Source organism: Phyllobates terribilis, unplaced genomic scaffold (assembly GCF_046119375.1).
Source record: "Phyllobates terribilis strain yellow unplaced genomic scaffold, ASM4611937v1 Scaffold_1__5_contigs__length_1240528914, whole genome shotgun sequence".
NCBI classification, from domain to species: Eukaryota; Metazoa; Chordata; class Amphibia; order Anura; family Dendrobatidae; genus Phyllobates; species Phyllobates terribilis.
Window position 1 is genome coordinate 187,515,347 of NW_027362761.1, and position 21,433 is coordinate 187,536,779.

The 21,433-nt window shown below is 48.5% G+C and overlaps 1 long non-coding RNA gene across 1 annotated transcript in view; it reads right to left on the reverse strand.

The window, feature by feature from the left end:
- LOC141166273 (uncharacterized) overlaps nt 1-10,357 on the reverse strand; it is a 209,933-nt gene extending 199,576 nt beyond the window's left edge. The window contains exon 1 of the long non-coding RNA XR_012251270.1: nt 10,210-10,357. This is a non-coding gene — a long non-coding RNA (uncharacterized lncRNA). The remainder of the gene's footprint in view (nt 1-10,209) is intronic.
- Nucleotides 10,358-21,433: the final 11,076 nt, after the last annotated feature.

Here is a 21,433-nt window from a genome sequence, read left to right on the forward strand (position 1 = left end):
CAGGGGGTCTCCTCTCTCCCATAGAGGATTTAGCCAAGCCAGTGCCTCCCCCGTGAGATGGGACATGATGAAGGCTACTTTGGCTCGGTCGGTTGAAAACTGGTGTGCCAACAGTTCGAAGTGCAGAGTGCACAGGTTAATGAAGCCCCGTGCCTGACCGGGATCTCCGCCAAAACGAGGCGGGGCGGTGAGGCGGGGACCGGGAAGAGATGCCATGGAATTGATGGGCAGCGACGCTGCCGGGGTAGGAGTCGTGCGACTGGAAGCAGGTCCCGAAGAGGTAGTCAGTGTGTCCAGGCGGGAGTTAACACTACGCAGGTGGCTCAGGATGGACTCCTGTTGGGACCTCTGACGGGAAAGTTCATGACATAGGTCCCAGAGCAAGGGAGCTTGGGTGCCACCGGGTTCCATGGCCCGAGCAAACTGTAATGGTCTGGGAGGTGGAACCTCTGAGCAACTATACAAAGGGGCAGTCCTTGTAAGGAAGCGGGTGGCTCCCAGGGAAGGTGGGCAGGTAGTCACGGCAAGTGACAGGGACAGTCTCTGGGTAGAAGGGCAGGAGGTCACGGCAAGTGACGGGGACAGTCTCTTGACAAGCGGATGGTCACGGCAAGTGACAGCAGGGTAAGAGTCTCTAGACGGGCAGGTGGTCACGGCAAGTGACAGCAGGGAAAGAGTCTCTAGACGGGCAGGTGGTCACGGCAAGTGACAGCAGGGAAAGAGTCTCTAGATAGGCTAGCAGGCAGGTAGCAGGTGCGCGCTCCCAGGTGAGCGGGCAAGAGTCTCTGGACAGGCAGGTGGTCATGGCCAGTGACGACAGAGCCTCCAGGTAGGCTAGCAGGCAGGTAGCAGGTGAGTGCTCCCAGGTGAGCGGGCAAGAGTCTCTGGACAGGCAGGTGGTCACGGCAAGTGACGGCAGAGCCTCCAGGTAGGCTAGCAGGCAGGTAGCAGGTGAGCGCTCCCAGGTGAGCGGGCAAGAGTCTCTGGACAGGCAGGTGGTCACGGCAAGTGACGGCAGAGCCTCCAGGTAGGCTAGCAGGCAGGTAGCAGGTGAGCGCTCCCAGGTGAGCGGGCAAGAGTCTCTGGACAGGCAGGTGGTCACGGCAAGTGACGGCAGAGCCTCCAGGTAGGCTAGCAGGCAGGTAGCAGGTGAGCACTCCCAGGTGAGCGAGTAAGAGTTTCTGGACAGGCAGGCAGGTATCAGGCAGGCATCTGGCAGGTACTTCCTGGTCCGCAGGCGGACTGATCCATAGAGAGACTGGAAGGTGCTGGTAGGCAGACTGTCGGACCACAGGATAGCAAGCAGGTAAGCAGATATCAGGCAGGTATCAGGCAGGTATCAAGCAGGACTCTGGCAGGTGACTGGCAGGTAACTGGTAACGGGACCTGAGGGCTGAAGCAGAGTTGAAAGGCTTTGCAACAACATTGCTCGGGCACCTCCATTTTGGAGGAGGTGCCTTATATATGGTGAGGTCCTCCGGCCATTGGCCGGGGACTTCTTAGGACGGCGCACGCCCTAAGCACAGAGGCCGGGAAGCAGCGCGCGCTGCCAGCAGAGCGGGAGGAAGACGCCGGGCACGGAGCGGAGAGGTGAGGGGAACGGCATCCCTGCCTAGCAGGAGGCAGGGACGCCGACGCTACATTCATGCACCTATGGTAGTTCTAGTGACCTGTTAATTTACTGATGATGGTTCTGGTGCCATTATTTGTACTGTTGATGAATCTGGTGATGTATTCATGTACTGATGATGATTTTAGTTTCATATTCATGTAATGATGATGGTTCTTGTGATGAATACAGCACCAGAACAATTATCACTACATGAAAACATCACCGGAGCCATCAATAGCAAATGAATACAGCATCAGAACAACCATCACTACATGATGATGTCACCATCACCACCATCAGTACAGGAATACGAGACCAGAACCACCATCAAAACATGAATACGTTACCAGAACCACTAGCCATTCAGGAATGTGGCACCAGAACCACGATTGTTGCAAACTGTATTTGTTGCATGATGGATATAAAAAAACATCATGCGTATCCCTTTATAATGGAGTCTCTTTAGCTTAAATTGGAGTATCTACCAAATGCTTCACACCTTAATTGAAACCAAATGGCCCCCCATTATAGGTAAGCAATATTAGTTTCCATAACTGTCCTTGGGTTTTACATTTAAAATATAGGACATCAGGGATGAATATCGCTATTTTTCCCTGGTATCGTGTAAATGCTCTGCAAGCAATGAATGATTCCATAACTAACTATGAAAACACACTCTTCATTGAGTCTCACCTCTAAAGTACTTTTTTTACTTTTGCTGGTATTTTTTGGTGAAATAGGTAACAATTCTAGTGGCAGTGGTCGTCAGAGCTTGTTACGTGACCTATCGCAGGGGGAGGGGAGGTGAGTTAGGGGTCCTCTTACCTTAATTTCTTACCCATTCTTTTACATGTGGGCTAAGCATTCATGTGAGGGGGTAGTGCCAGTGGCTTCATCTGCCTAGGGCACCAAAGCAACTTGTCCAGGCACCAGGCCTGAGGGGCTGACAAACTCCCTTTAAGCATAGAACAACAGGAAAATAGAACATATAATAGTTCCAGCCACAGAGACACTATAGATGAATATGGCATAAGCAGAACGAGAAGTTGTAATTACTAGTGATGATCGAATATGCTCGCCGCTGCTCGGTACTCGCCCGAGCATCACTGTGCTCGACGAGTATTTCTGGGTTGCTCGGACGGGAACTCGGGTCCCCTCCCTGCATGTTTGGCGCTCTTTAGAGAGCCAATGAACATGCAGAGATTGCCTGCCATGCACTGTAATGCCGTAGCCATGTTGGTTGTGGTCATTACAGTGATTGGCTGGACGCACAGCATCATCAGGTGTATTTAAGACCGGGCACCGCCATGCTCGTCACAGTCTACTCTGGAACCAGGCAGAGTAGGGAGAGCTGCTGCTGCGTCAGGGAGAGATTTGCTTCTTCATAGTTAGTATAGGTATTCCACAACATATATATTGTATATCCAACTGAACTAACCGTCCTTCTGAGGACTAATGCAGCTGTATATATTCAGTGGTGATAGCAGGAGTTAGGCAGGCAGGCAGGCAGTGTATGTGTCAGATTGCAGTGCATGATACAGCACAAGAGGGTCCATTGAACGTCCTGTTAGTATAGGTATTCCACAACATACATATATATCCATCTGAACTAACAGTCCTTCTGAGGACTAATCCAGCTGCATATATTCAGTGCTGATAGCAGGAATTAGGCAGGCAGTGTAAGTGGCAGACTGCAGTGCATATAGCGTAAGAGGGTCCATTGAACATTCCTGCTGCTGCTGTTCCTACAGATATTTGTAGATATAGTCCCAGATATCAGGGGCCAGGGAAAAAAAAATTTGATCTTAATCCTGGTTATTTGCTTAAAAAGCAATCCAGAGTACCCCATTTTTCTGCTCCATTTGCTTGTTCTCACTGCAGAATAAAGCCAGATCTTTTCCATATTTCAGCAATAAAAATCCAGAAATTTGAACTGAACGTGGAAAATATTGGCTCCTTTTCCATTCTGTTGCAGTCTGTCGGTCAAGCTATACACACTAGGTTTCTGTGAAGGATAGCATATTGGCAAATAACATGCCTGCTATTTAAAACCGTGGTTCTCTGTCAGACATAACACCTATAAGAGTGTACCAAAATCAGACATTTCTTCCATTTTCATTCCGTTGCAGTGTGTTGGTCAAGCTATTCACACTAGGTGTCTGTGAAGGATAGTATTAGCAAATGACAACCCTGCTATCTAAAACCATGGTTTTCTGTCAGACATAACACCTATAAGAGTGTTCCATTATCAGACATTTCTTCCATTTTCATTCCGTTGCAGTGTGTCGATCAAGCTAGTCACACTAGGTGTCTATGAAGGATAGTACTTGCAAATAACAGGCCTGCTATTTAAAACCGTGGTTCTCTGTCAGACATAACACCTATAAGAGTGTTCCAAAATCAGACATTTCTTCCATTTTCATTCCGTTGCAGTGTGTCGATCAAGCTAGTCACACTAGGTGTCTATGAATGATAGTATTAGCAAATAACAGGCCTGCTATTTAAAACCGTGGTTCTCTGTCAGACATATAAGAGTGTTCCAAAATCAGACATTTCTTCCATTTTCATATTCTGTTGCAGTGTGTCGGTCAAGCTGTTCACACTAGGTGTCTGTGAAGGATAGTATTAGCAAATTACAGGCCTGCTATTTAAAATTGTGGTTCTCTGTCAGACGTATCACATAAAACTGTGTTCCAAAATAAGCCATTTCTCGTGAATGTGGAAAATATTGTCCTCCATTAAAAATGGGCAAGGTGGGAGGCAAGGGACGGGGAAGTGGACGTGATGGTTATGGTGAGGTTGAGGATGTGGCCGTGGGCAAGCTGAAATTGTACCACAACAAACACCAACATCTTGTCACTCGACCTTCCTGTCCCGCAGAACACCACTATTGAACATAGAGCAGTGTCAAAAGGTTATTGGTTGGATAGCAGATAATGCTTCCAGTCACTTAGCCACCATCACCACCACCCTGTCTTCCACACGGTCAAGTCTCAGTAGCCGTGAGTCTGGACCGCATATTCCTCACCCTGATCCTCCTTCCTCCCACCATACCGAGTGCCCGGAGACAACTGATCCCACACTTAGACACCCAGAAGAGCTGTTCACTTTTCCATTGGTAGATTCGGGCCTCTCGTCCGGACAGCTTCAACGAGTCAAGAGGAGAACGCGTGTAGAAATGCCCAAATATTGGAGCAGCCACGGTCACACGAAGGCGACGGTGGGAAAGTGAAATTACTGTCGCCAGAGGATGATGATGATGATGCTGGGACACAATTGCCAAAAAGTCAGGAGGAGGAACAGGATGCGGAAGTGTAAGACGAGGTGGATGATATAGTAACTGACCCAACCAGGCAGGAGGACATACAGAGCGAGGACAGCAGCACACAGGGGGAGGGAGGCGAAAACACCACAACATGCAGGAAGAAGCAGCATGGTAGCCACAGACACAAGGCGGGAAAGAGTTCCTCGTAACATCAACACGACGGAAGTTGCCAGTACAACTGTTTGTTCCACTGTTATGCGTGCACGCCAATCCCCTGTCCATGGCGCATGCCAAGATGCCTCCTGTCCTGCACCTGTCGTTGCACACTCTCAACTAGCACTATCAGCAAGCACGTCCACGTCCTTGTCCCAGCCCAGCGTTCAGTTGTCCCTACACCAGTCCTTGCAACACAAGCACAAATACGCAGCCAGTGCCTCACAGGCCACACTACTAAATGCACACATTTCGCACATGCTTGCGCTCGAAATGTTGCCTTTTAGGTCTCATGGAGACGGAAGCTCTCCGCAACCTGATGGAGGCGACCATCCCTCGGTACTTGGTCCTCCACATCACAATTTCCATTGGCACATTTCTCCTGGTGTGCCGTCCCCGCATAACACGAGCACGTGTACCACAACATTAGACGTTCCCTCAACAACGCAGTTACAGGGAAAGTCCACCTAACCACAGACACGTGGACAAGTGGTTGTGGGCAGACACGGTACATCTCGCTGACGGCACACTGGGATAATATAGTGGAAGCCGGGACCCAGTCAGACATTGGGACGGAACACTTCCTCCCGACGCCGAGGATTGCGGGTCCTGGATCAATCAGGGTTGCCCCCACATTCTACAGCTCCTGCACCTCCTCCTCCTCCTTCTCTTCAGCCTCCATCTCCGAAATGACCACATCAGTCACAAGCTGGAAGCACTGCAGCACTGCCTCGGCCAAGCGGCAACAGGCTGTGCTAAAGCTAATATGCTTAGGTGACAAACCGAACAACGCTGAAGAAAAGAAATACAAGTCCCATAGGCATAATAAAATACAAATAATTAGATCATCATAGATCATTCATGCATGTAAAGGAACCTAGAACACACCTAAATGAATACTTGAAAAGAGGAGGAGCAAAGGGAGTGTGCATAAAATATACATTTTTATTAAATACTGGTTAAAAAGATTTTTACAAATAACCTGGACAGGCAAAATAGCAACAAGAAAAAACCCTGGGGTAGGGAAAACACATGCAACATGCTAGTATAGAAGGTATTACATCATGACTGACAGGTGGAATCTTGACATGTATTCAAACTGTCCTATGTCACACATGTGTAAATGAAACTATGTCAGAAAAACCCCCATTGAGTAATTCAATAAAAAGAAACCTTACTCATGTGGCAGGTGAAGCCTCCCCAGGGAATGCACAAGCAGAAAGTGCAGAGCCCACACGTTTCGCGTGTTAACCACACACTTTCTCAAGGGTAAAAGGTGAAGAGTTGTGGACAGCTCTGAAAGAGCAGGCAGATCTGTGGCTGACACCACTGAACCTACAGCCAGGCATGGTCATGTGGGACAATGGCCGGAACCTGGTGGCGGCTCTGAGGCGAGGCTCACACATGTATCATGCCTGGCCCATGTACTTAACCTCGTGGTTCAGCGGTTTCTCAAAACCTACCCGGATCTGTCGGATCTGCTTGTCAAAGTATGCCGCCTGTGTGCCCATTTTAGAATGTCAGCTACAGCTTCCGCCGCCCTTGCTGTGCTTCAGCAGCGTTTGCAGCTTCCAGCTCACCGACTGATCTGCGATGTCTCCACATTTTGGAACTCTACATTGCAGATGTTGGGAAGGATTTGTGAGCAGAAGAGAGCAGTTGTTGACTACCAGCATCAACAAGGCCGTCGGTATTCAGACTTCACACATAAAACCTCAGGAGTGGACATGGATGTCAGACATTTGTATCATCCACCAAAACTTTGAGGACTCCACCAAGATGGTGAGCGGCTATGACGCCATAATTAGCGTCACCATCCCGCTTCTCTGTCTTCTAAAACGCTCTCTGCTCACAATTAAAGAGGATGAATTGCAAGCGGAGCACGATGAGATGGAGAAAGGAACCATGCAGGGTGATTACACACAGCCCAGCCTCATCTCATCCCAACGTGGATTAGGTGACAATGAGGAAGAGAAGGAGGAGGAGGAAGAACAGGAGCTAGTTTCCTGCGCTATAGATGGTACTACCTGCACAACTGTCATACCGTCTTTTCAGCGTGGATGGCCTGAGGACATTGACGAGGAGGAAGAGGAAGAAGATGAGGAGGAGAGCACGGTCAGTTGTACTCTTTGTGAGGACACGGAAGTCTAGCCTCTTTACAGTCTGGCACACATGGCTGAGTTTATGTTATGCTGCCTTTCCCCGTGACCCTCACGTTGTCCAAATTTTGGGTGACAGTCATTACTGGTTCGTGACACTTCTAGACCCATGCTACAAAGAGAACTTTCTGTCTCTTATTCCCTTGCAGTGCAGGCCTAATAAAATGGTGCAGTACGAAAAGGCCCTTGTTGCGGAATTATTAAAAAAAATCCCATCTGAAAATGCTGGCGGCAGAGGTCACAGTTCATTCGACAACCAAGAAGTACAGGCAAGAGAGACACAAATGCAATCTAGCAGAGGCAGGGGAACACTGTCAAAGTTCTGGGACAGTTTTCTCAGACCCTCCCATCGCACAGGCCCTGAGGCGCGGGGTATTCTCCCAAGGAAGGAAAAGTTTCAGAAGATGGTGAGGGAGTACCTTGCCGTCCGTACCAACGTCCTCCGTGATTCCTCTGTGCCATATAATTATTGGGTATCCAAGCTGGGCACGTGGCATGAACTGGCTCTCTACGCCTTGGAGGTTCAGGCCTGCCCTGCCACTAATGTTTTGTCAGAGCGGGTCTTTAGTGCCGCTAGTGGAATTATAACCGATAGGCGCATCCGCCTGTCAACTGAAAATGCTGACAGGCTTACTCTTATAAAAATGAACAAGGGCTGGATTGGGCGTAACAGGAACTCAAATACTGTGTCTTTTTTTTGGGAGGTCTAATTCTATTCCCATGCACCTCTGTCTTCACACCCAGACATGGGTATACGCTTCCTGATTTTGTCTATTTGATCTTGTCCTCCTCCTTCTCCGCATCCTCATCCTCCACCACCATATCACCACCATATGTACCATATCAACATATCTACGTCTCTTGCAAGGGGCATTGGAGTTCCTCAAAATTTTTGGCAGCTGTTGCTTCACTGCATAGGCAAACAGTATAGGAGACACACTTCCTAATAATGGGAACACTGTTTTCAGGAGGCCCTCCGACCTCTACGTCTCTTGCAAGGGGCATTGGAGTTCCTCAAAATTTTTGGCAGCCGTTGCTTCACTGCATAGGCAAACAGTATGGGAGACACACTTCCTAATAATGTGAACATTGTTTTCAGGAGGCCCTCCGACCTCTACGTCTCTTGCAAGGGGCATTGGAGTTCCTCCAAATTTTTGGCAGCCGTTGCTTCACTGCATAGGCAAACAGTATGGGAGACACACTTCCTAATAATGGGAACATTGTTTTCAGGAGGCCCTACGACCTCTAAGTCTCTTTCAAGGGGCATTCGAGTTCCTCCAAATTTTTGGCAGCTGTTGCTTCACTGCATAGGCAAACAGTATGGGAGACACACTTCCTAATAATGTGAACATTGTTTTCAGGAGGCCCTCTGACCTCTACGTCTCTTGCAAGGGGAATTGGAGTTGCTCCAAATTTTTGGCAGCCGTTGCTTCACTGCATAGGCAAACAGTATGGGAGACACACTTCCTAATAATGGGAACATTGTTTTCAAGAGGCCCTCCGACCTCTACGTCTCTTGCAAGAGGCATTGGAGTTCCTCCAAATTTTTGGCAGCCGTTGCTTCACTGCATAGGCAAACAGTATGGGAGACACACTTCCTAATAATGGGAGTATTTTTTGCAGGAGGCCCTCTGACCTCTACGTCTCTTGCAAGGGGTATTGGAGTTCCTCCAAATTTTTGGCAGCCATTGCAGTCACTGCATATGCAATAACAGTATAGGAGACCTACTCGATAATAATGGGAACAACAAAGCATAGCTGACTGCTGGCCCTTTATGAATAGTAAGGGCCACCTGATGGCCCTATAAAAATAGCCTTTGTGACCTTCAGAGTCCCTCCATCATAAATTAAACAGGATGTGTCTGATGATGTGTCACACACGACATGGCCAGATAAGGTAGTAAAATGTTAAAATGACATTTACTGGTAAATGTTTTTTCACCGTTGAAAGCAATGCAAAAGTGCAAAAATGCATGAAAAACACTACGTGTGAACATAGTCCGAGGTGTGGAGGAGCATTTTTGTTTTTGTTATTTATGTTGCCTTATACTGTATACAAATCATTACCTTGAAAAGGATGTTCCTTAGCATATTTCCCAGGAAAATCCATTTTGGTTTTGTTTTTGTATGTTTTATTGTGAGTCCGTAACAGTGGCGTAATACCTCTGACAACGTTGTTGACAGCAGTGACCTGGGAGTCAGAAATGCTTCCAGGGGTCTTCCCCATACTGTTCCCATGTCATTTGAGCACTGTTCCCATCGATTTGGGCAATTTTTAGTCCCTCTGCAGACCGCCGGGGGGAGCCGCCGGAAAAATGCTCGAGTTTCCCATAGACTTACATTGGGCTCATTACTCGGGTCGAGCACTCGAGCATTACAATTTGCTCGACTCGAACAACGAGTACCCGAGCATTTTAGTGCTTGCTCATCACTAGTAATTACATCTTTTAAGAACATGTTTAATGGGTCAAATTACTTAATCAAGTGAAACAAATGTTACTGCTAATATATTATGACAAAGTTGAACAATAGTTGAATATATTCTAAGTAAAGTTACTTAACCCCTATAAACCACAGAGCCACAGGATTAGGTTTGGGAGTACAGTTTCAACATTTGAGCTCTATTATGACATATAGGGCAGATACATAATTTCTTTGCAATAATTGTTGAAAGTAAATAAGTTGGGAAATATAAAAAAGGATGTCGACAATTTGAAAATTTACAAGTGAATATAATGATAAAATCTATGATGTTCACAGATGTTTTTTACCCTGACACAATGTACAGTATAAAGAAATCTAAGGGTTATATCAACTTCCTCTTTCAAGGTCCTGATAAATACATACTGAAAATAGGTTGTACTTTCAAACTTGTTTTGGAGGTGGATTACGGCTCTCCATACCCAAAAGTAAAATAAACATAGGGGAGGGGTTATGATTATAAAATGCATTATACTCACTTGTCTTGGACTTTTACCTGTCTTTATACTGCCATCTGCAGCCGCAGCTCTCTAAACCTCTGGGCCAGACTTTGGTTCTTCCAGCACTTACTTCCAGGGCTGAGGACAGTGACTGTCCTCGCACCATTACATGGGGGTAGGGATACACGTCATTGGGGTCAATGACCAGCATCTCTCCCACGTAACTGCATGAAGCCACTCACTGGCATCAGTGTTAGAAGGGAGTGCCAGAACATCCGAAGATCACCACAGCAGATAGGGGGGCTGTGACAGTGTCATAAGGACACATGAGGCCTAAGACAGGTGTGTATAATGTTTTTTAATATTCTTTAACACTGTCCTATTATGTTTTGGAGTCTGGAGAGACCTCAAAGAATAATGAATGTTTTTTCACAGCATCCATAGGTCGCTGCTGTTAGGAATCAATGTTATTCTATGGGGCCGTAGACATATCAGATTTTTTCTTTGGACCGAGCTGGTCAGAGGAAAAAATAGCAGGATGCCTGAATTGGATCTGATTATCGGATCGCAGCTTCCCATGCAACTCAATAAGTACAAAGAAAACATCGGACTGCACTGCAGACAAAATGGAGAAGATGGAGAATTTTTTTTTTCCATCCTTTCTTCATCTTAGAAAATCGAATCACACTCTGATCAAATTCTGGTCAGAGTGTTATTAGCATAACCGGCCCAATTTTCTCAGATGAGAGAATATACCCTGGTGTGACCCTAGCCTTATAGTAAGAACCTTCTTTGCTTTAGATACAGAAGATGTTTTGGATTTTAAACTGTAAATGCTCAACACAATTTTTACATCATTACTTCATAAATTTAAGAAATAATTTAGGCGTTTTTATTTTTTGGCCATTTTGTTAGATTACAGCCTTATTCTAAAATGGAAAACATTCTTTTTTTTAATCAACAAGCAATATCCCAACAAGTCAAGTTAAATGTGGTTTGCTAAATTGTCTGTGAATGTGATAAAAACAATAAAAAAAAATCTCATTAACAGTAGTATTCAGACCCTTTTCTATGACACTCAGGGTAGGATCAGCCATAGAAAGTGGCCATCATGCAGCCATAGAAAGTGGCCATCATGCAGCCATAGAAAGTGGCCATCATGCAGCCATAGAAAGTGGCCATCATGCAGCCATAGAAAGTGGCCATCATGCAGCCATAGAAAGTGGCCATCATGCAGCCATAGAAAGTGGCCATCATGCAGCCATAGAAAGTGGCCATCATGCAGCCCAGTCTTGACGGTCACAGCAGCTGTCAAATTTGAGTTGATCTCAGTCGAATTCTATTTTCATTGATCTTCCCTTAGATGTTTCTAGAACCTTAATAGAGTAAATCTGTGGTAAATACAGTTTATTGGAAATAATTTAGCTGACAATGCATACAAGGTTTACCACCGTCATATGTCCACTTTTTTTTTAAGAAGTATGAACTTAGTTTCTAGATAATAGTTATGGTATAAATCCTTATTTTCCAGGTGTCAGTGTGATAAATTCGTATCAGTATATTGGGCCGTAGACACATGTCACTTATAATCTCATTAGTTCGTTATGATTTTACAGTGTGTCCATCTTGGCTATCCTTAATTTTTGGATTAGTTGTCCAGAAAATAATAAAAAATCAAGTTGGCAGCCCTGAATGCAAAAAAAAAAAAAGCTATGAAGTAATAGCAATCTGTAGATCTCCCAGATAGGATTGTGTTGAAGCGCAGGTTAAGGTCATGCTTCTCCAATCACGAGGCTGGCCTCCCCAGTAAGACACCTCCTTAGTTGATGACTCATAGATTGGAAGGCCATATTCACACATGTGATTACAAGCTGCACATTTTTATGGCTGCAGAAATCTCTTAGCAACAAATCATACTTATTCTGTACTTATTTTAATGTTATACATAGTTCAGGAAACAATAAAACATACATTTAGCAGTATTTTGCATGTTGGCATAACATTGCACCACTAGTGGCGAGGTCTCCATGTAGTCTGTGTTGTGAAGTACATTTGTGGCATGTAGGTGCCCTAGAGTTTATGATGTTTCGAGACAAATAGGGAGTCTACTAACTATATAAAGTCCAAGGTACAGTGTCGGGCTGGGGTAACGACCGGAACGCCGGTCGAATGTGAATGAGGGATACGGCGCTGCTATGAATGACTCCGACCTCGTATAGTGGCAAATAACTTTCTTTATACTGGTCACACAAATGACAGGGTTAAACGATTCTACAAAATATGGGCCACAACAGCCACTAACACAAAATACAGCTTATGCAGCCCGAGAGAGCCCAAGTGCCAATCTCACGGGAATGAGCCAAACTACCCCAGGGCTATGCCGCTCCCACCCTTATTCAGTACAGGGCCTACCCAGGATGTTACTGCGGACGTGGCACGTGGTCCTCCCAGGAATATTACCTTACACCCCCCTCCCACACTAATACAATGGGATCTGGGTACCCTTGTTTTCCCCTTAGAGAACACTCATATATATATTTAGCCAACACGTTACCTATACAGTATACAGTTTCTTTTCTTACAAGAGCAAAGAGAAATCTCTCAGACTTAATACATATACAAACAGTTAACAAACTAAATCTTTTATTAGACCCTGATCTCCGGCCACAGGGTTTGATCAGCTTCTCCTTCTCACCAAGCTCTCCAGCACATCCAGGTGTAAGCAGGAATTAGAATCAATCTCAGTCTTAGGCTGTGTGCCCACGAAGCATTTTCCAAGCATTTATGCTGCGGAATTTCCGCAGCATAAACGCTTGGGAAACTCTTAGTAATCCGCCCCCCATGGTCCCCAATGACAAGCCGCAATGTTAATGCCCATGCTGCGGATTTTTCCGCAGCATTTATGCTGCGCTCAAAAATCCGCAGCATGTCCATTAATTTTGCGGACACGCAGCGTAATCGCCGGCACTGACTTGCATTGGACCGCGTGACATCCGCATCACTACATGTGCACAAGCAGATATCACACGGTTCAATGTGCGGATGATACCCAGGTCTGGAGGAGAAGAGACTCTCATCCAGACCTGGGTACCATAGAAACTGTAAAAAAAAAGAATTTAAAATAAAAAATAAAGATTATACTTACCGTCCTCCCAGTGTTTTCTCCCCTTAGTCCGGTCTCTTGAACTGCTCGCTCTGTTGTGAAGGACCTGCCATGACGTCATTGAGTCATGTGACCTGACACATGACTGAATGACATCACCGAAGGTCCTTCACAACAGTGCGAGCAATGCAAGAGACCGGACGCAGCGGAGAAAACACCGGGACGACACCGGAAGGTAAGTATAATCTTTTTTTTTTATTTTTCACCATTCTTATTCTTTTTTTTAACTATTACTTGGTCACACTATATAAATCCATGCCGGTTGCATGGATTTATATAGTGTGAACAAGTTGTCAAGCACTTTTCCAAGTGATGCTAAAATCGCTTGGAAAAGCGCTTGATAACCCACATACAGGAATGCATGCAAAAACTCTTGACAAACGCTTCTACCTGGCGGGAAAAACGCATGTAAAAACCGCATGCGTTTTTCCTGCCAGGGAGAAGCGTAAAAAATATGCAGCATTTCTGCATCGTGGGCACATAGCCTTAAAGTGTAGTTCACAACAGGGCTCCTTTGTATTATCCACGTACACAGTCTTAGTACTCAGTCCATCAGCAGTGATATACGCCAGGCAGTTCTCAGCACTACTGGAATCACTAACTGGCTTTCCCTAACTGACTGCACAGTTGGTGACGGGTCACATATCTCAGTTACTCACAAGGCACAGCTTCTTCTTGGACACACAGTCTGGCTGCAGTCTGTACAAGCTCCCAAACGTTCCCTAGGAATCTGTCACATCTCGTCTCTTCGGAGGACTTCGTGGTTCTGTGTTTCCCGGGCTTTTTTAAAGATCCCCGGGCTTTTTCTTTACTTGTTTCTTGCTGACCCCTAATGGCCGGACTAAGTCATTGCAGGAGAAATTTATACTGTCAGTAATATGAACTCATTACTAAAAAGACATGTCAACATGTTACACTGGTATGCCAGCAGCCCACCAGTAACATTGATACTTGAGGCCCACTGTTCAGCTACATGCAATATTGCCTGGCCCTCATTCATAAACTCGCCTATGTCACCCTTCCACTTCTACAAGATAAATTGGGTAGTTTGCTAAATGAATGATGAGATGCTGCCGTAGTCTGTAAATAATGCATTAAGTGAACTGTGCCAAACATTGCTCATGTGGGGTCCCACTTCTGCACAAAGGCCCACTGGGGGATTCCCCTGTACCCTTATGGGCTAGTCGGAGCCTGACAAAATATATTACTTAAATAATAATATCACAAACACACTGAGCAGCCGTAACATTTAATATATTGTTTATGTCCTCTTGTGCTGCCAAAACAGTTGTTACCCGTCAAGACATAACTCTGCAACTATGTGTCCTATAGAATCTGGCACCAAGGTCTTACCATAAAACTTTTTTTCCAGTATAGTACACAAATGCTTGATCAAACTAAAATCTAGAGGGTTAAGGAAACCAAGTCAACACTTTGAACACTGTTCTGTTAAAGTGTATCATGGCTCGACTCCGGGTCTCGGTCTGGTGATCTCTGGCTGTGGGTCAGTTTCCCTCTATGTTTGACCATAGTGTAACATACCTGGCGGCATCCTTGCATAGTGGTCCATCTCCCACTGTGCAAGAGCGCGCACTTGATCTCCAGTCCAGGGTGTCTCTCTGCCTTCCCTCCATGCTGTCTGTTTGCTTCTGTGTCTGCTGCTTATGGGCGGCGCCCGATCACTTCCTGCTTTTTGTACCTGCTGCAGGCACACCCTTTGTGCGTCCTCAGCCTATTGCTGTCTGTCACCTGGTATTTAAACCAGCTGCCCCATTAACCCATGCCTGAGCATCTTGCCCTGTCAGTTGGCTTTTGTCTCTGACATGCCAGGTCCTGTCTATGTTATCTGTCTTGCAGTATCTGTTCCCATGTCTGTACTGTGTCCTATCTGTGTACCTTAACCTGCAGTCTGTACTCGTTCCTTGCCTGTTCGTTCTGCGTTCCTGGAGGCTGTATTTCCAGGCCAGTCTGAACACACTCCTTGCCTGTTCGTCCCGCCTCTCTGGGGGCCGTATTCCCAGACCCGCTCCTGTATCCCGCTGCAGTGTCGGTCTCCTCCGTACACTCAGTTCCAGTCTGAACTCTCTCCTATCTTTTACCTGTTTTTTCTCTATGTCCGTTCCTTTCCTTTTTCTGCAGAGTCTGAACTCGTACCTACTCCTGCTCGTTGTCACTGTACTTCCGTTTGTGAGTTTGTGGTCCACTCGCTACTTCTCTGCAAGTACCCTGTGGGTATCTGGTTCTGCCTTTCCCTTCTAGTCTGTTCCGTGTGAACAGAGCCCTGTTCCTTCCGCGTCTGCGGTTTTCGCTTTGCTCTGCTCTGGCCACCGCGTCTGCGGTTTTCGCTTTGCTCAGCTCTGTCCGCCGCGTCTGCGGTTTTCGCTTTGCTCAGCTCTGTCCGCCGCGTCTGCGGTTTTCGCCTTGCTCAGCTCTGTCCGCCGCGTCTGCGGTTTTCGCTTTGCTCAGCTCTGTCCACCGCGTCTGCGGTTTTCGCTTTGCTCAGCTCTGTCCGCCACGTCTGCGGTTTTCGCTTTGCTCAGCTCTGTCCACCGTGTCTGCGGTTTTCGCTTTGCTCAGCTCTATCCACCGCGTCTGCGGTTTTCGCTTTGCTCAGCTCTGTCCACCGCGTCTGCGGTTTTCGCTTTGCTCAGCTCTGTCCACCGCGTCTGCGGTTTTCGCTTTGCTCAGCTCTGTCCACCGCGTCTACGGTTTTCGCTTTGCTCAGCTCTGTCCACCGCGTCTGCGGTTTTCGCTTTGCTCAGCTCTGTCCACCGCGTCTGCGGTTTTCGCTTTGCTCAGCTCTGTCCACCGCGTCTGCGGTTTTCGCTTTGCTCAGCTCTGTCCACCGCGTCTGCGGTTTTCGCTTTGCTCAGCTCTGTCCACCGCGTCTGCGGTTTTCGCTTTGCTCAGCTCTGTCCACCGCGTCTGCGGTTTTCGCTTTGCTCAGCTCTGTCCACCGCGTCTGCGGTTTTCGCTTTGCTCAGCTCTGTCCACCGCGTCTGCGGTTTTCGCTTTGCTCAGCTCTGTCCACCGCGTCTGCGGTTTTCGCTTTGCTCAGCTCTGTCTACCGCGTCTGCGGTTTCGAATTTGTCTCCCAGTCTGTACTGGACCCTACCCAGCTTGTGCTCTAGTCTGCCTGTTCCTGTATTCCCCGGTGTGGGTCAACAGCCGTGTCCGGAGTCTGACCTGGAGTAGACCCTGGTTCCTCTGCTCGGTTCCTCCCTGGTGCACTGGCGTCGTATGCCGTCGTGCGACCTTGGTCGGATCGGGCAGATACTTAGTTACGCCCCTCCAGGCACTCTCCGGTTCATGGCACAGTGGAATCACTACATAAACACGCACACGCCAGTCAGTCCGGGCGTGTGCATAACAGCATGCTCAGGCCATGGTTCCCGTTGAGCCCCACGGCCTTCGCTCTCTGAGAAGTTTTCCAGCGAATACATGCATTAAAATAAATAAATACATTTTTTTTTTCCTTAGCTGAGTTCCAGGCAATTACGCACCCGTCCAGATGGATCTATCAGCTCTCGTTCCTGCGGATCCGCCACGTTACTATGGGGATCCAAGACAGTGTCGTGCATTTGTGGAGCAATGCATGCTACACTTTAAGGCCTACCCTCTCTATTTTCCTTCCGATTGGGCTAAAGTGGCCTTTATGATTGACTACCTAGCGGGTGATGCCTTGAAATGGGTCACCCCCCTATGGGAAGCATGGGATCCTGTCGTCCTTGACCTGCAGGCCTTCCTGGTGGCCTTTCGTATGGTCTTCGAGGACCCTAACCCTGAAGCCCCTGCTGAAGCTTCACTTCCCAATATCCCAGAGCAGCCCCGACGGGTAATGTGTGTGGGTAGCGCAATAGTCCTCCAGCCCAATGAGACTACTGCCCACCCTGAATCTTCACAGGGTGACTACGCTTTCCGGAATACTTCTCCCAACCTCAAGAGGCAGTCTAGACGTAGAGGCAAGCCGTCACGCCAGGGTCTGTCCTCCCTGAGACCTCCTGACCCCAACCTTGAAGTCCCTACTGAAGCTTCATCTCCCTGTATCCCGGAGAAGCCTCAACGGGTAATGTGCGTGGGTAGTGCACCAGTTCTCCTGCCCGAAGAGACTTCTGCCCATCCAGACTCCACACAGGAGAACTTCCTGCACCCGGCATCAGATGCTTCACCCACTTTAACCGGTGTGCATGTCCAAGGATGCTCCAAAGCTGTGGTTACCTCAGAGTCTGTGCACCTCTACTACCTGGCGGAGGACCCCCTGTTGCCTCCTGAATCCTCCGGGATACCACTCGATGACAAATGGAGAGAGACTTCTCTACACCCGGTACTCGATACTTTGTCCGCTTCGTCCTGTGAGCCTGACAATGGGTACCCCAAAGTGGTAGTTACCTCCGAGTCTCTACACCCCTCCGACCAGGCGGAGGACCTCCAGTTGTCTCCAGAACCCTTCGGGGTGCTACCTGGTAGCGAAAGGACAGAGACTCTCCTATACTCTGTACCTGATACCTCGCTCGCTTCGTCCAGTGAGTCCAACCTAGTGTACTCCGAAGCAGAGGTTACTCCCGAGTCTCTACACCCCTCCGACCAGGCGGAGGACCTCCAGTTGTCTCCAGAACCCTTCGGGGTGCCACCTGGTGGTGAATGGATAGAGACTTTCCTATATCCTGGATCTGATACCTTGCTTGCTTCGTCCAGTGAGTCCGACCTAGTGTACTCTGAAGCAGAGGTTACCCCTGAGTCTCTACACCCCTCCGATCAGGCGGAGGATCTCCAGTTGTCTCCTGAACCCTTCCGGGTGCTACCTGGTAGCGAATGGACAGAGACTTTCCTATACTCGGTACCTGATATCTCGGCTGCTTCATCCAGTGAGTCCAACCTAGTGTACTCTGAAGCAGAGGTTACCCATGAGTCTCTTCACCCCTCCGACCTGGCGGAGGACCTCCAGTTGTCTCCTGAGCCCTTCGGGGTGCTACCTGGTAGCGAAAGGACAGAGACTCTCCTATACTCTGTACCTGATACCTTGCTCGCTTCGTCCAGTGAGTCCCACCTAGTGTACTCCGAAGCAGAGGTTACTCCCGAGTCTCTACATCCCTCCGACCAGGCGGAGGACCTCCAGTTGTCTCTAGAACCCTTCAGGGTGCCACCTGGTGGTGAATGGACAGAGACTTTCCTATATCCTGGATCTGATACCTCGCTTGCTTCGTCCAGTGAGTCCGACCTAGTGTACTCTGAAGCAGAGGTTACCCCCGAGTCTCTGCACTCCTTCAACCCGGCGGAGGACTTCCAGTTGTCTCCTGAACCCTCTGGGGTGCTACCTGAGAATAAGTGGAGAGAGACTTCCCTGTGTGCTGTTCCTGGTACTCCACCTGTTTCGTCTGTTGCTGAGGATGGCTGGATAGGAGGTAGCATCCTAGCTACCCAGATGAGACCAGTTTCTCCAGTGGACAGTGGAAGTGATCTCCTTGAAGTAAAGGATTGGCCCTCGAATTCCCTGCGGAACATTCTGGCAGGCCTGAAGAAGAGGGGGCGTAAGGGGAGGGGTACTGTAACATACCTGGCGGCATCCTTGCATAGTGGTCCATCTCCCACTGTGCAAGAGCGCGCACTTGATCTCCAGTCCAGGGTGTCTCTCTGCCTTCCCTCCATGCTGTCTGTTTGCTTCTGTGTCTGCTGCTTATGGGCGGCGCCCGATCACTTCCTGCTTTTTGTACCTGCTGCAGGCACACCCTTTGTGTGTCCTCAGCCTATTGCTGTCTGTCACCTGGTATTTAAACCAGCTGCCCCATTAACCCATGCCTGAGCATCTTGCCCTGTCAGTTGGCTTTTGTCTCTGACATGCCAGGTCCCGTCTATGTTACCTGTCTTGCAGTATCTGTTCCCATGTCTGTACTGTGTCCTATCTGTGTACCTTAACCTGCAGTCTGTACTCGTTCCTTGCCTGTTCGTTCTGCCTTCCTGGAGGCTGTATTTCCAGGCCAGTCTGAACACGCTCCTTGCCTGTTCGTCCCGCCTCTCTGGGGGCCGTATTCCCAGACCCGCTCCTGTATCCCGCTGCAGTGTCGGTCTCCTCCGTACACTCAGTTCCAGTCTGAACTCTCTCCTATCTTTTACCTGTTTTTTCTCTATGTCCGTTCCTTTCCTTTTTCTGCAGAGTCTGAACTCGTACCTACTCCTGCTCGTTGTCACTGTACTTCCGTTTGTGAGTTTGTGGTCCACTCGCTACTTCTCTGCAAGTACCCTGTGGGTATCTGGTTCTGCCTTTCCCTTCTAGTCTGTTCTGTGTGAACAGAGCCCTGTTCCTTCCGCGTCTGCGGTTTTCGCTTTGCTGTGCTCTGTCCACCGCGTCTGCGGTTTTCGCTTTGCTCAGCTCTGTCCGCCGCGTCTGCGGTTTTCGCTTTGCTCAGCTCTGTCCGCCGCGTCTGCGGTTTTCGCCTTGCTCAGCTCTGTCCGCCGCGTCTGCGGTTTTCGCTTTGCTCAGCTCTGTCCGCCGCGTCTGCGGTTTTCGCTTTGCTCAGCTCTGTCCACCGCGTCTGCGGTTTTCGCTTTGCTCAGCTCTGTCCACCGCGTCTGCGGTTTTCGCTTTGCTCAGCTCTGTCCACCGCGTCTGCGGTTTTCGCTTTGCTCAGCTCTGTCCACCGCGTCTGCGGTTTTCGCTTTGCTCAGCTCTGTCCACCGCGTCTGCGGTTTTTGCTTTGCTCAGCTCTGTCCACCGCGTCTGCGGTTTTCGCTTTGCTCAGCTCTGTCCACCGCGTCTGCGGTTTTCGCTTTGCTCAGCTCTGTCCACCGCGTCTGTGGTTTTCGCTTTGCTCAGCTCTGTCCACCGCGTCTGCGGTTTTCGCTTTGCTCAGCTCTGTCCACCGCGTCTGCGGTTTTCGCTTTGTTCAGCTCTGTCCACCGCGTCTGCGGTTTTCGCTTTGCTCAGCTCTGTCCACCGCGTCTGCGGTTTTCGCTTTGCTCAGCTCTGTCCACCGCGTCTGCGGTTTTCGCTCTGCTCAGCTCTGTCCACCGCGTCTGCGGTTTTCGCTTTGCTCAGCTCTGTCCACCGCGTCTGCGGTTTTCGCTTTGCTCAGCTCTGTCCACCGCGTCTGCGGTTTTCGCTTTGCTCACCTCTGTCCACCGCGTCTGCGGTTTTCGTTTTGCTCAGCTCTGTCCACCGCGTCTGCGGTTTTCGCTTTGCTCAGCTCTGTCTACCGCATCTGCGGTTTCGAATTTGTCTCCCAGTCTGTACTGGACCCTACCCAGCTTGTGCTCTAGTCTGCCTGTTCCTGTATTCCCCGGTGTGGGTCAACAGCCGTGTCCGGAGTCTGACCTGGAGTAGACCCTGGTTCCTCTGCTCGGTTCCTCCCTGGTGCACTGGCGTCGTATGCCGTCGTGCGACCTTGGTCGGATCGGGCAGATACTTAGTTACGCCCCTCCAGGCACTCTCCGGTTCATGGCACAGTGGAATCACTACATAAACACGCACACGCCAGTCAGTCCGGGCGTGTGCATAACACATAGCCTGTGTTGTATCTTTCCAATTGCTGGTAATGCTCTTGTCTTTGCTTTGCTGTGTTGCTTCTATGCAGGTATTTTCACTTCCATGTTTTGGTTTGTCCTATCACATCTTGGGAGGGGCTATTTATACTCTCCAGGCACATGCAGTCTTTGCTGGCTATATTCCAAGTTTGATGGATGTTTGGAGTCCCAGTTCCCCAGTGAAGGATTATCTTGTTGAGGTTTTCTCTATTACTTCTCCTGCGTTTTGTTTGCATATTCCTCTTCTCAGCTCTTTTTCCATTTTATCACATTCAGGGTCTGGAGGTTTTCACATATACCAAAGGTCTTTTTGGGTTCTTTTCTTTTCCTTCCGTCTTTCATGTATGACTGTGTGAACGCGTCTTTAGCCCTGTGTCTCACCCTCTGTCAGTGTGCACTCCGTTCTGTTGTTGAGGTTTTTGGGTTATAGTCTGTGTATAGTTGAGGACACAGTTAAGGACACTCAGGGTCAGCCGACGTTCGGTGCCAAGCTCCGTAGTCAGGCAGGGACAAATCAGGGTCAGGTTAGGGATGGCCTAGTCTGTATATGAAGTTGTGGTGTGCAGGTTTAACATCTCCCCT